This window comes from Acomys minous (assembly GCF_964271855.1).
Source record: "Acomys minous genome assembly, chromosome: 15".
NCBI lineage: Eukaryota > Metazoa > Chordata > Mammalia > Rodentia > Muridae > Acomys > Acomys minous.
The window spans coordinates 39,986,790-40,002,224 of record NC_140497.1 but is presented as its reverse complement, the minus strand read 5'-3'; positions in this window follow the sequence as shown (position 1 = coordinate 40,002,224).

The following is a 15,435-nucleotide window of genomic DNA, read 5'->3' as shown; positions in this document are numbered from 1 at the left end:
ACAGTATTTCGCATTTCCATCTCCTCAGACATGTTGTTAGTGTAAGTGAAGCTCAGAAATCAGAAACAAAATTGTACTTTATGCAATTACGGCCAGAAATATATCTCAGGTGTAAGAATGGGAGTAATTGTCATTAATAATAAAAAATGTCATGCTACTTTTACTCCAATAGTTAATTAGTAAGGATTACTGGTAATATCATCAAGAATGGAGAAATGCTGTAATTATATGCTCAAAATTTAAAAGTGTAACTTTACAAATATATTTTAAAGACAATATTGTTGAATAGAATGAAAATAATTAGCCATACTTTTTTACCTGCCACCACACTTCATATTTAAAAAAAAAAAAACTTCATCTTTTGAAGCTACCTTTTCTCATTCTGGCATATTTTTTTGGTTTAGTACCGTCAGCTTCCACTTGTGCTCTAATCTTATTGTTTCTTCCTTCATATTTTCAACATGCTTCTCCAGAACATTCTAATTTGATTCCTGTTGTTATCGTATTCTTCTTAAAGTGTACTCTTTTTTTTTTTTCTGGTTCTCTCTTCACTGTTTTTATTATGTTTTTTTTTAACATATGCACTTCTATTATTACACATTGATAAAATTAACTATATAAAGCAAGAAGAACCACAAGACAAATGATTTATAAAAATGTTACATTCTTATGAATAACCAAATCATTAAAGTGTACTCTTTAACACCAGTAAAGATTAGGCTTATGAAGTTGTGTTACATATACAGCAATCTGAGTCACCATTTTTCCTGCAGTCACCATACTACAGCTTTTAAACAAATGAGATACATTTAGCTCTCAAAATAAAGACTGACATATTCCAGAACATCAGTCATCAGTCAAGGGTCCAGCATCTGTATTATCTTGATTAGATTATGAGACAGAGAACACGGCAGTGTCCCTTTAAGAAACAGGTGGGTTTTTGAATTTAAAAGAAATATTTTCTTATATTAAAATCTCAGTCCTAGCAGAGCATGATTGTGCATGCCTGCAATCCCTGTACTCAGGGAGGTAGAGGCACGTGGATCTCTGTGAGTTTAAGGCCAGTCTGGTTTTCAAAGCAAATACAGGACAGTCAAGGTTACACTGAAAATCCCTGTCTCGAGAAAACCAAAAAAAAAAAATCAATTCGAACTAAAACAAAAATCTTACTCTTACAAAACATCCATTCATGATGACAAGGTCTACTTTCATTTAAGAGTATAATTATCTGTATTTTGTTGTAACCATACAATTGTCTATCTTATGTTGAACTATCTTCTCAAGTTCCTATTTCTGAATTCGGCTGCTTTGGCACTTAAATTTGCAGCTGAGATTTGGAAAGTACATTCTAACCTCAGCTTTATTCCTTCCTTCATGTGTTCTGACTTTCCTTCCTAGAAGTAAATCTATATGTTCACAGTCATCTCAAGTGCTGAAGAATAATCTTACAGACATGGTTTGTTTCAGTATCTTTTAAATAATATATTTCCGAGAATGTTACCTTCTTCATAGAACTTTGTACATATTCAGGTACATAAGTATTATTTACAATTCCGGATTTAATATTATTGCCTTAGTATTCTATAAATTATTTAGTATACAGCTATATGGGAATGTGTACTGAATCTGGATTTTATTTGGGGAAAATTATATTTATATAATGTTGATTTTTTTTTTATTCTTATAAGTATTGTCAACAATAGCTTTGGTGGGTTCATTTTTTTTTTTTTAATGAGAGGCTCAAGGACCATTTCCCATATCCTGAGTATTATGTTGCTACTTTACTAGATTATAAAGCTAGGTTTTGTGTTTTTTTCTATGACATCTTTAATCTTAAATTCTCACTTTTAATTTCCTCATGTATAACATAAGCAGTCAGTCTACACCTTATACTCTGTCCATCTCAGTTCCTCATTTTCTGCTGGCTCTTCCTTCACATTTCAATTTAATAATCATATCCTCTACCAATCCCAATCTGGCACTTTCAATGAACTCTGTATTTTCTGGGTCACTACCTTTCTAGTACTGTTTTGAAATGGGTAGTGACAGACTGGATCTTAGCATCCAGAGTTATGGCTGACTTATAGAAAGCAACAAGGAATACTTACTGAATAGTTAATCGGTGTACTTAATTGCCCTGACAGGATACATTGAGAAGCTGGCATTTTCAGTGGCGTAGGGAGATGAAACTTCTGCCATTTTCCTGCAAGTAAGCAGGGGAATGGCCTAAGGGATAAAATTTGTTGCTGTTCAAGGAAATCCAGCTTTGATTTCCAGGTCATCCTTGGTGGCTCATAACTGTCTATAACCATCACAGGGAAACCAACACCATCTTCTGGCCCACATGTGCACCAGGCAAAATGTAGGCAAAACAGATACACAAAAATAAAAAAAAAAATGGGGCTGGAGAGGTGGCTCAGTGGTTAAGAGCACCGTCTACTCTTCCAGAGGTCCTGAGTTCGATTCCCAGCAACCACATGGTGGCTCATAACCATCTATTATGAGATCTGGTTCCTTCTTCCGGTGTGCAGCTGTACATGCAGGCAGAACACTGTATATGTAATAAATAAAAAATAAAAATAAAAATAAATAAAAAATAAAAATAAATGAAGGCTTTCATGGGACGTGTCCTTGGGCTAGTGTACAGATATAAGTGAGTATACACTATTTGCTTCTTTCTGCTTCTGGGTTAACTCACTCATTATGATCATTTCTAGTTCAATTCATTTGTCCACAAATTTCGGGAGTTTCTTGTTTGTTATAGCTGAGTAGTATCAGTGATGGGATGGCAATTGAGTTGTAATATGAATAAATTAATAAAATTTAAAAAATAAAAATAAAAACAATGCTCATTTAATAAAAGAAGGAGATATTTGCTTATATATATATGCCCACTACAGCTCTGATAATGGTAATATATATTTTGTAGAGGGTAATATTTTTAAATATTAAATGGAGAAATGTCAACAGAAGCCTCTCATATTAGGCATACTTTTAAAACTTGAGTAGATTGCCAGTTGGGGAGGATCTGGGAGGAGTTGAAGATAGGCAAGCTATTAATAGAATATATTATATTTTAAAAATATTTTTTCTACTGAAACTGTATGTGGAGAGATGGCTCTGGTTTTAGACATGCTCACATAGAAAAATATTCAGGCAAAACACCAATGCACGTAACATAAAAATAAATCTTTATTAGTTATATCACTTTAAAAATAAATTGAATATAAAAATTAAATCATACTCTTAAAATTTTTACATCATAACTCTACTTCAAGTAGACCCAATTTTGTACTTGTTTCGGTTGAATTAAGCATTGAGGTTTGGGCTAATTTTAATAATTATCAGATAATTCTAACTAATCAATTTGTATTAAAAGATTAAAAACAACATAGAATAATTAAATTAGCATATTTTCACGGTTTCCTGTATATAGTTCTACAATTACTTGCTTTAAACATGAGGATGTTCAGAGGCTGAGTTCTCACCATTTGCCTATGTTGCATTGGTCCTTGAGTTATTTTTCCTCCCTCTTCCCCTTCCTACCTCCTCTAGTCCTCAGAAAGGGGGAGCGATCCTCCTCTACCATCTGACCCCAGCCTATCAACTCTCATCAGGACTTCCTACATCCTCTTCCTCTGTGGCCTGGCAAGGCCACAGACACAGGGAAGTGATCAATGAGCAGGTAACAGAGTCCATGGCAGGGAAAGCCCCTGCTCCCAGTACTAGGTGACCCACATGGAGACTGAGCTGCCTATCAGCTACATCTGAGTGCCGGGGGGGGGGGGGTTGTCTATGCCCTCTCCATGCATGGTCCTTGGTTGGTGTAATAGTCTTTGCAGGCACCACCTGGACCAAGATTTGTTGGCTCTGTTGGTCTCTTTGTGAAGCTCTTGTCCCCTCCGGGTCCTTCTGTTCCCTATCTTTTCCTGTGTTCTGCCCAATATTTGACTGAGAGTCTCTGCATCTGCATTGATCCCCTGCAGGGTGTACTAAGAATAGGAAACAGTGCTTTGGTAAACCCTATTAAAGGAGATATATTCTTCATAGTAAGCTTTGGCTATCATATGTTATCTCCTCTCTCTCTCTCTCTCTCTCTCTCTCTCTCTCTCTCTCTCTCTCTTATGAAATTTTTCTTCTGTTGCCTACTGTTACAAATTTTTGGTCAAAAGAATAAGATCTGAGTTCTACCTCTAGCTCAGGGTGATAACATGACTTTCTACAACACACGGAAGATTATATCATCCAAACATAATACTGTCTCCTTTCCTCTAAGAGTTAATACACTGGTTATTAATATGATCAGGAGACCTCAGGAAATCTGATGCGGATGAAATCAGTTAAGAAGATCGGAAATACATGTACATATTCCAAAGGTAAAATGCACTTATAGATCCCAGGAGCTTCTCCTACAGCGCAGTTGCTTGTAGACCCAATGCAGTGCCTCAATGTAGTCTGTCACAAGGTATTCATGGCTTGAAAGTTTAATTGTTAATAAACAGAGCCAACAGTAGTCCGCAATTATAAAAATAAAACTTTGACTTTTTCTTTCCCCCTTTCTGTAGATTCCTAGGACCACAGCCAAAATCTCAACTATGACTTTCTCTGACCCTTTTACTCTTTCTTTAAAGAGCAACAAACCCTCCATGTTGTTGCAGCTCTCTTAAAAACTATGCCTTGTCCCCTCCGGGTCAAAATTCTACAAGAACAACATAATCAAATAACCATGAGGTCTCACAGAGACGGAACCAGCAACCAAGGAGCACTTCATGTACTGGACCAAGGTGCCAGTGTAGGTGCAAAATTAACGCCTATATGTACATATCCTATATGTAATTTATATCCTGCAGTTAATACCATGTTCTGTATGGGAACTTGTCTCCCGGTGACTTCACTTCTTCCTGCACTCCAGGAATGACCATGCACTGCCATAAACCAGACCTGCCAGCAGTTTCCAGAAACTCCACTGGAGTGATTAGCTGAGATAAAACATCTTCCCTGGAAACTAAGTTACCCAACCTGCGCAAGGAACTGTGAAGTTTCCACAACCCCACCCCTCCAGGAACTGTGAAGATTCAACAGCCTCACCTACTCCTCCCCTCCAGGAACTGGGACCAAAATCTGCCCAGCCTAAGAATATAAAAACTCTAAAATTCTTCTGTTCGGGGTCTCTTGACTTCTGCGTGCAGCTGTGGACCCCAGCACGTTGGAACATTAAAGCCTCTTGTTTTTGCATCGACACAGTCTCCGTCTCTCTCATTTGTTGCCTCCAGGTATAGACTCTTCCAATTATAGTTTTCCACCCTCCACGTATGGAGCCGATGGACAGCTTGGTCTTCAAGAGGGGCCCCTAGCAATCAGAGTTGGCAGGGGGTTCTCTCTAACATGGATTCTGTTGCCTGCTTTTGGATCACTCTCCCCTAGCTGGGCTGCCTTGTTGGGGCTCAGGGAAAGAGAATGCTCTTAATTTAGCTTAGTCCTAATGCAACATGAAATGCTGAGACTGGATGGCTGGGAAGTGGGAGGGGGCACCCTTCTCTCAGACTAAGGAGATGGGAAAGGGGGAAGAGGGTGGGAGGCCAGGACTGGGAGGAAAGGAGGGAGAGGGTTGAGATAGGAACATAAAGTTCCTTTTTTAAGACATATGCCTCCACCCACCCCCTTTATCCTTCCCTTTCCTCATGGAGTTGCAAAGATTTACATTTTCCTGTCCTGTTGTGTTTCATTCAAACTGTAATAAAATTGTCCTCAGGCTTTCCCCTGAGCCTTATTCTTAAATCCATTTATCTATGGGCCAAAGAACACACAAAGCAGACACTGATTTCCTGACATTATTCAAACCTAAAACTGGGGCTGACCTTAAAATACTGAAGACATAATTAACACATTTGTAAGAAAATTAGTAAAGCCCACAATTTACCATGAGAAGGGATGGCACTTTTTTGCACTTTGCCCCCATTTCTTCCTGCCACCTGTCCCCATTCTAATCCCTTGAATTGGCTCGCAAGAACCTGGACCACGCGGTGAGTGCCATCTAGGCTCCAGTATTGATCTATACTTTACTACACTGCTTATTTATATATTGTCTATCATTTCTCATAACAGAAAGTGGATGTTCTAATATCTCTCTTCTATTTGCCTTCCAAATCTCTTTTTAATATTCAGAGCTCAAAAGCTTTTTCAATGCACTTTGTTTCACCTTTCACTGGCAGTTTGCAGTAGATTTGAAATATCAAAGAACTAGTTTCCTTTCAAACATATTTCAGTTGATCATTGTGACATGTAAGTTCTTAATTGACTTTCTTTATTATATATGTCAGGGGGGTCTCTAAGCTTTACCTACATCTCTCACAAGCAACTCACAAGTAACCTCAGTTACATTTGCTTCCCTATTTTAGTTATTCCTCCTGTCCTGAGAAATTAGCTGTTTTTGAAATTTCTGCACCTCTTTTGAGGCTGCCAAGGTGTTACTGCACTGGCAGTGCCTTTAAATCTAGCTGCATAATCCAGTAAAAAATGCAAACAAAAAACAAAAACAAAAAACGCACATATATTAATAACATCTGTTTCTTTTTTATTTTCACAGATCTTGCTGTTCCCCTGTTTTAATATTCTTTACACTCTTCAAATATCACATCTTTTGTCCCCAACCAATGGCGATCTAATTATGTTTCATTTATATTTTCTTATCTGTTCTTTGTGAATCTTTTCCTCCTGACCATTATCTTCTATACACTTCCTTCTCTTTCAAATTCTGCTTTTCTCTCTGGCTTCTTTTTGAGATGCTAATCTAACTGTGATTGTCTTCCTTCTCTTTCTGACCTGAACCCTGACTTCACCATTTGCCAATCAGCCACATCCAGAGAACTTGACCTGAACCTGGTTTAACTTTTATTGCTTAACTCATAGATAGGAGAAAGAGCGTGCTGATTTTCCTTGGAAGTTTTTATTTGCATACATTTTCTCCTACACTTTGCTTTTCTCATTACATATATATTCATATGTATTATATATAAATATATATTCATATATAATATATATATATTTAAAGCAATTCAAAATATCTTCTTCTGTCCCCATTCTTTTCTGCAGGTCCTTACGTACGTCAAATTACTTTTCTCTCTTGTGTTCAGATGCCTACATTTCTCCTTCCCTGAGAATGACTGAAACCAAATTGTCCTTATTCATCTTAGGTCACCCTTCATTTGTCATCCCCTGTTATACTCAGAGGTAGTTACCAGGAAAGAACTATATACTTCTGCAGACCTGATACTGTCTGGCTCTTCTAACAACTGGATTGGATTCATACTTTGATTACAGGTATAATGTGAAGGAAAAGAGGGAAGTAAAATATGTATTAAAATAAGAGAGCTGGGTATTGAAGAAGACATGGGTAACAAAATACCAGTCAAATAACACTGATTGCAACAGACATTATTGAAGCAGTAAACTGAGCAAAATTATTCAGACTGAAATAATTGCCACTCAGGAGACTGAGAGATGTTTTGACATAGAAGGTAGCTATGAATGACTATAAGAGACGTATGTCTATATGAAATATTTGCTGTTTTTATTGGGGTTTTTTGGAAGTGCTAACAGTGACTTTTATAAAACCTAAACTGATAAAGTAGTTAATAAAGTATATGAAAGCTTTTAAGTGGATGGCTCACTAAAGCTCTTTACAAGTATCTGCAAGCCACAACTTCCTTCGTTTTTGTATTTGGTGCCCTCAATTATTTTCATTGTTGAATTCTCTTATATATGAAAACAATAAACTCAATAGATTTTATCATATATATTCTGTTATATATGAAAACAAAAATACACTACATGTGTATAATAAAATGTCCTCCGTACTGTTTTACAAATGCCATATTTATTAGTGTTTATAATACATTTATTGGACTTTATGGGAGAGCAATTCACTTTTACATAATGATATAACAATTTCTATTTATTTTTTAAAAATGTTATGCCTACTCCTGACAGGATTTTATATGATATGCATTATTGTCCTTTATTTTTTAAGATATTAGTAAAAAAATTAATTTAATGCTACTATTCCATTTAAGACTAATAAAACAAAAAGCCTTATGTTTTAGGAAAAATTTTAGGGAAAGTACAAAAGGTAGCAATACATATATAGTTGAGTTTTAAATATTTATCTGATATAAATATATTTAATTTTAAGATAACAAATATTTTCAGCAACTCACTTTTTTAATAGTTATTTTTAACATTTATATTAATTCTTAAGAATTCCATACAATGTGTTCTGATAATATTTACCTCAACTTCTCCTATCTCAACTCCCCAACATGAAAATTCCTGTCTTCTTTTCAATTTATAAATCCCCCATACATTAGGAATTTGTTCTGCCTATACTCTTGTGGGTAGAGCTATCTACTGCAGTGTGGTGGACCTACCAGGAGTCACATCCTTAAATAAAACAGACTATTCCTCCTCCTGAAATCATCATTCCTCATTTGTGTCTAAACAATCTACTCACTCCCATAGATCATCAGTAAGTGGTAAGAGTTCATAAATTCCTTTCACTCATGCTAGGATCTTGACTGGCTAGATTTTGAACACGTCTTGTGCATCCAACCGCAGCTATTATGATTTTGTGAAAATAGAAGTTCTGATATTGTTTCATTGTTGTCCGCGTTGGCTTGTACTTTGATAATTGTTTAAATTTTTTTTTATAATTTATTCACCTTACATCCTGACTGTTACCCACTCATTTGGTCATCCTGCTGTTCCCACCCTCCCTCCCTCTTCTGCCCTATTCCACTCCCCTTGTCCTGTGATAATTTAAACAATGGAATACTACACAGCTATCAAGAACAAGGAAATCTTGAAGTCTGAGAATGCTTTACCTCTCTCTTCCATGATGGTTTCTGGCTTTCATGAGGGTGTGTAACATAGTTTCCTCATTTGTGTCTAAGCAATCTACTCACTCCCATTTTCTGATCTTTTTTACCAGTTGTGCTTTTGAAATCATAACTGACCACTGAACAAAGAAATTTCTCTGTTGAAGTCTGAAAGCTGCAGTGATAAATACAGACAGATGGACATAAATTAATATAGAATATAGGTACTATGTCCGTTCAGTAGAATACTTGTAGTAGTGGCCTGTGACCTCCCTACACATGAGATGTTGCTTATTTTTAATTCTGAGGCATGCGTGTTTTTTTATTTCCCTGTGGAACAGGCTTTGAATTTCTTCAGAAAGCTACTGATCTCCCCAACATATTCATGACACAAATATACAGATGAGAATATCTTGCCATATTGGTCATTAGTTCAATTCATGGGTGTAGAGCTAGGTAATATTTTCATGAATTCCACCAACACACAGCAGCCTGCAAGTTACCTTCCGGTACTTCAAAATCCAGCCAACAGAAGGGAAGCTTCCTTGTTAGTACCAACCTGTCAAACTTCTCAAAACTGTCATTCTTTGATATGCATTCCAACCAAACTCACATTTTATCACCATTCTACTTTCATTCTTGATATCCTTTTGGGGTCAGATGAAACTACACACTTTGCTTTTTACTAAGTGCTAAAGTTATAATCCTCAGCTATGTCCTAGGCTTCTCTGATTCCCAAGGGGAGGAATGCTATCAAAAAAAGAAACTTTGGCTTTCATGGTCCCAAATCTAACAAAACTTTTAGATTTTCATATTGAGCATTAAAAATCACTGACTTGTTCCCAGCAGTGATTGCAACTGGTAGCGCAGAGGCAGGTACTTAGTTTGAATTATATTGAGGTGCCATCTTAATATTTGGCTATCTCATGTGTTTGTCAACAAATTATTTTCTTGTTAAACATTTATTTTGTTTTGCTACAAGAATTTTGGCCATCTACAGTAGTTTAAGAAGCTGTTAAGATTGCTAGCTTCTATTTTAAAACATACTTACTACCGCAAAGTAAAAATCACCTGTTCATTTAAAGTTAACTTAATCATTAGTATATTTCTAATATAGTTAGAATAATATAATAAAACCAAAAGATACAATGTACTTTTTAATTTTTTATATATTTCATATTTTATGTAAGTATATGATAGTTTTATTTATGCAAATATATAACACAAAAGTGTATTGTATACCAAAACGGAATTAGGAAGAATCTGTGGTATATTTTAGTGAAACACTAAGTTCTTAACATATTTTAGACCCTAGGTTCAACCCTACATTCAAAACTAGAAAAAACAGAGAACTGGATTTTATCGCCATGATAAAGTATGTGTGTAGAGAGGGAGAGAGGGAGAAACAGAGACAGACAGAGAAACAGACAAAGACACACTTGGAGACAGAGACAGATATAAAGAAACATGCAGAGAGAAGGATATGAATAATATTAATAATGCATAAGGAAAATGAACACAATTGCTAATTATAGATAATATCTATTACAGTCAATCTAACTCAGTGACAGAATTATTCATTTAGCCTTAAACAAAATATAAATACAAACTTCTTACTAGTTACTTGGTGTGCAGTTACCACGCGGATAAGTCTGGGAAATGCGGCTGACCTGTTTCTGGGACATCTTATTATTACTATCTGTAAATGGGAAAAAGGCCTAACTGTCTTGGATGATCTCCTGGAGACAGTGCATGTGTCTATATTAACTGCAAGAAATATGAGTGAATCCATGTTCCTGAAGACCTCCATATGTACATACAAGCATATTTAGGATAATGGGTTCTTATTTCAGTAATGTTGGCTGATACTTTTTCTTTTAAAAAAGAGGAAAATGACCTACTGGGAACGTACATTTATACCCATCTTTAAAGTAGATTCATAGGCTCTAATGGAAAATGAGTTAACTTCATTAAGTTCAAGTCAAATGGTATATAATCACTTATATCTGGACACTAGCCCAAGGGGCATGTCCCATGAAAGTCTTCAATTACCAGGAAACTTGGACAGAGGGGAGGACATCCTATTGGGACTCTAGATGAGAGAAGCATGGGAGAATAGCAAAGTAGAAGAATCCAGAGGGTCCTAGAAACCTACAAGAAGTCCATTATGATGGGCAGATTTGGGCACAGGGGTCCTGCTCAAACTATGGCACCAGGCAAGGACAATACTTTCAGTAAACTTCAAACCCCTACCAAGATCTAGCCAATGGACAGAACATTCTCCACAGTTGAGTGGAGAGTGGGGTCTGACTTTCACACAAATTCTGGTGCCTCACATTTGACCATGTCCCGTGGAGGGGGAGACCTGGTGGCACTCAGAGGAAGGACAGCAGGCTACTAAAAAGAGACTTGATACCCTATGAGCATATACAGGGGGAGGAAGTCCCCCTGAGTCACAGTCATAGGGGAGGGGAGTAAATTTTTTGTAGAAATTTGGTGTTTTTAATATGTATGGTAGCAGTTATTGTATATGTCAATGAAAACAATAATAGTAATTTTATCTAACTCGATTACTCTCAATTACTGAATTTGTGTAGTGCGTAGCAATAACTGATTTCAAGTCTGGAAAGAGTTATCAAATTAATTACTGTTTGGAGTATACAATCAATGATGGGAAGAACTCACTCAAATACAAGAAATTTACTTTTTCTGATAGTAAATGATAAGTGTGGCCACATTACATTATGAATCAAGTCCTAGAAAATTAAACCCCTAAGAGGCACTCCTCTGAGATCTTTAAAGGTCAATATCAACAAAAGAAAGAAATCATTTCCCCCTCAGCAATTACTTATATACTATCCAGGACAACCCTTTTCCTGATAAGCACCAACATAGTCTTCCAGAAAGCTCCACTGGAAAGCACACATAGATCCAGGGTGGTCACTGCTGAGACAGTAGCAGTCTGTTCTAAATAAGTCCATTCTCTAGGTAAAGAGTGGCTATCACTGCCTGTAAGTAAACATAACCATCAGCTTAAAAGAATTGAAGCTTTGCTAGACAAAGATAAACAACATGTGACTTTTTTCTTTTTATTTATTCATTTATATTTATTTAATTAATTTATTCAGATTACATCTCAGGTGTTATCCACTCACTTGTAACCTCCCTTTCCTCCCTCCCTCCGTCCTTTACCCTTTCCCCCTCTCTAGGTTAAGCAATCAGTAGCAGGTGAGGGATGCAACAGAAGTTAAGGAAGCACCTTTGATGACTTTTGCCAAAGAATATTTTAAGTGATATAGCTGGAAGCTTTGTTCAGTGGTTAGAGCACTGGCTGCTCTTCTACTCTGATTCCTCTAATCCATATGTTTCCCCAAAATCAACTCTAACTGTAGTTTCCGGAGACAATGCAGGTATGTGAGTGAAATGCAAGCAAAAAACCCATACACATAAAATAAAAATGATTAAATGTTAACAATAAAAATTCTCAATGGTGAGATTATACAGGCAAGGATGGAATATTTATTCTTACAAAATAATTCCCTTTTTAATAAAACAAAAATATTATTTTGTAAAATTTTTTGATATTTTATTAATTTATTCATATTATATCTAAACTGTTATCCCATCCCTTGTATCCTCCCATTCCTCCCTCCCTCCCACTTTCCCCTTACTCCCCTCCCCTATGGCTGTGACTGAGGGCGACCTCTTCTCCCTGTACATGATCATAGGGTATCAAGTCTCTTCTTGGTAACCTGCTACCCTTCCTCTGAGTGACACCAGGCCTCCCTATCAAGGGGACATAGTCAAAAGTGGGGCACCAGAGAAATGGTTCAGCTGTTAAATGCTAAGCTCACAGCCATAAATATAACAGTAAAATATTTTTAGTAAATAATATTGTATACTACTGACAATGTTAAATTATGGCAGCATCTCCATTAATACTTGGAAGAAGAAACTAACATGCCTCTAATCATTAAAATAACATCATTTCTAATATTGATTTAAATAGATTAAGTGGGAAGGCTGGCTCATGAACTATTCAGTTTGGGGTATAGGAAAAATCTTATAAAGGTAGTTCTTTAAAGATAAACCTTAGACGTTAGGGTGGTTTTTATATTTTGTTATTTTACTTTCAGGTGAAGTAAAATTTATATGATATGTGTAGAATTTATTAATGTTTCACATTTATCCTAAGAGATAGATTCTTTCTCTATAAGAAAATAGATGAATTCCCTTGAGGTTATGCAGCACTCTCCATGTAATGATATATAAAAAATACTTTAAACTGATGCTAGGGAGGCATATTTTCTAAGGGAAAAAATCTACTGATGAACAAGATCTTAGAAAAAGAAAAGTAAGAAGTGTTGTGAATATTCATACTATCACATTAGAACATATGATAATTTTCAGCTCCATAAATAACCGTGATGTTCACTTTCTTTCAAACATAGTTAATATTTCATAAAATGTTCAGATACACTGTGGGGTTACCAACACTCTCTTTAATGTAACATTTTTCTTTGAAGGACTGAAAACAAGTGGTCTCTCCAGGGCATCATAAATCTTAGTTTTCATTTAGAATATCGAAACCATAAAGAACATAAAACAATATTTAAGCCTCAGAGAAGACCAATTTTCAATACAAAAATGGGATTGTTATGACAGTAAAGGAATGAGCAGATGAGAACAGGAACACTCCAATTTACACAAGGCTGCCAGAAACAAAATAAAGGAGGCACAGGAGCCCCAGGGATTAGATATGATAGAACAGTGACCAGAAAGCTGAAATGGTCCATGTGGATGCTTCATTTTTCAGCCATCTGTAGCAAAGACTATAGAAACAGCCTCCATATAAAATTAAAGGCAGATGTTTAAATGATTTTAAATTAGACAATGGAAAAATCATATAAATTAAGTTAAAAAGTCATCATTTTATATAAATATGCAATAAAATTGTTTAATGTTACAAAGCTTTAAGATAAAATAATTGAATGGAATTTATCCAAAATGCATTAAAATTCCCTAATTATAGTCAGTATCTTTAAACTTGGAAGCTCCTAAAGTGTGGCAGGAATTTAATGAGGTCCAAATTTGTATCCAGCTATTGCTTGATTTACTTCATTGATATTCTGCTGAATAAAAATTTAAGAAGAAAAATTTTTGACAACTTACAACCCAACACTGCAATATTATTGTTATTTCTATATTTACTTTGGTATTGACAGAGCATAGATGGATCTCCCTACATGTGAAAGAAAATCTCCTGTAAAATGTGTTAAGACCAAGAACAGATTTTTAAAATCATTATATTGACAGACTAAATACAGACATATGCTTCATTGTCAAATAAACTAAGGAAACCTTATTAGGCAATAATTTTTTAGTCACCCAAAATGAACAGCAACCAGAGACAGAATAGTTAAACAGAAGTTTAAAAGCATATAAGCCATACTAAGAGTTCGTATAGATCAACATTTCAACCATATCATCTTTATATTGTCATACCAACATGTAAAAATTTTTTTTCAGTGTGCAACCAAAACACATGTAAATTATACCACTGGGAATGCTAAATATCTAATACTTTGTTCTATGGTGAGTTGACTCAAAATCTTTGCCTTTAGATAGATATTTTTCAAACTGCTACAGGTTTCCTCTAATTCGTATGTCAGTGAATCATATTACTAGTTTTATCTAAACAAATTTTGGATTGACCTAGAATAGTATATAGGCATATTATAGAGGTTCTAATGTGAAAATTCACACACAGTCAAAAATTAACTTTTATACCCTCTCTTTTTTAATTTTAAATTTGTTTACATTGAAGAACCCCATTCATTATAAATGATAAAGTGAACCTAAAATGTGGCTTGGAAAATACTTTACGGCGGAACCTATTACTTATGTTTTTGTATAAATTTCTAGTATGTAATCAAATGACCCAAACTGTTAAAATTATTACATGTTTTATCTACTGATAGAGACAAAAAGTAGATATTAAAACAAGATCAGTGATAATATACATACACAGTAAATTATCAAACATTTTCTGATGTGTTAACTGCTTACATGCCTTTTAAACATTTCTTTATTTATTCACACATGTGCATGAGTGATGGTGTGTGTGTGTGTGTGTGTGTGTGTGTGTGTGTGTGTGTGTGTATACCAACTTGTAGAACCTGAGGATTGAATTTTCATCATTGTGTTTAATTAAAACCAGTGTCCTTACCCACTGTCTTGCTGGCACCAATTTCTTTTACAAAATAACAACTGTATGATGATGAATATGATAGAGCTCTAAACTAATGTAGAAATAATGTTTCAGAAGATTCAAGAGATTTTTATGCAGATAAAATGGAACTAGACATTCACTCCATAAACTTAAATTGAGACACATAATTGACTAAGGAATGATAAGTTCAAGAAACATTTTCTTAAATATTTGTAAAGCACTGTAATTACCAAAAATTAATATATATGAAATATTGATAATACCTGCAAATTATCATTTATCACAAAAGCTTTTCATTACAACAGATGGAGGCCATTACAGGCAATCATA